The sequence below is a fragment of the Seriola lalandi genome, unplaced genomic scaffold, assembly GCF_002814215.2.
Source record: "Seriola lalandi dorsalis isolate HSWRI2012SDOR001 ecotype SW California unplaced genomic scaffold, Sedor1 jcf7180002054986, whole genome shotgun sequence".
Classification (NCBI taxonomy): domain Eukaryota; kingdom Metazoa; phylum Chordata; class Actinopteri; order Carangiformes; family Carangidae; genus Seriola; species Seriola lalandi.
In genome coordinates this window covers 6,541-6,930 of record NW_019525535.1, presented here as the reverse complement: position 1 = coordinate 6,930, position 390 = coordinate 6,541, and positions in this window count along the sequence as shown.

The window sequence follows — 390 nt, the reverse complement described above, 5'->3', positions numbered from 1 at the left end:
ACAGTTAAAAATTAACAAGACTAAGTCAAGACCTAGTCTATGCCTGGACCACATATGATTAATGTGTGAAATTCAGGACTTAGTATAAAACTGTTATGGAGCCGCTGTAAACAACTGACATCATTGAATCATATATACATTCAGCCTCGTGTCGGCCAGTTTCAACTCTTGTCTGTTTGCTTCCCTCCTCCTCTCTGTGCTCACATGTACAGTATTTTAACACAGCTGAATTAACAATGTGGCGGTTCTCACTTACATGTTTTTCTGTTTCTGTTCTAAGACAACGGAAAGTTTGAAACAGTGACTGAAACGTGGCCCATTGATGCTACATGTTAGCTTCCACGCTATTTCCAAGCTGCTGCTTTGCAATGCTAGAATCCTGATTTTCCT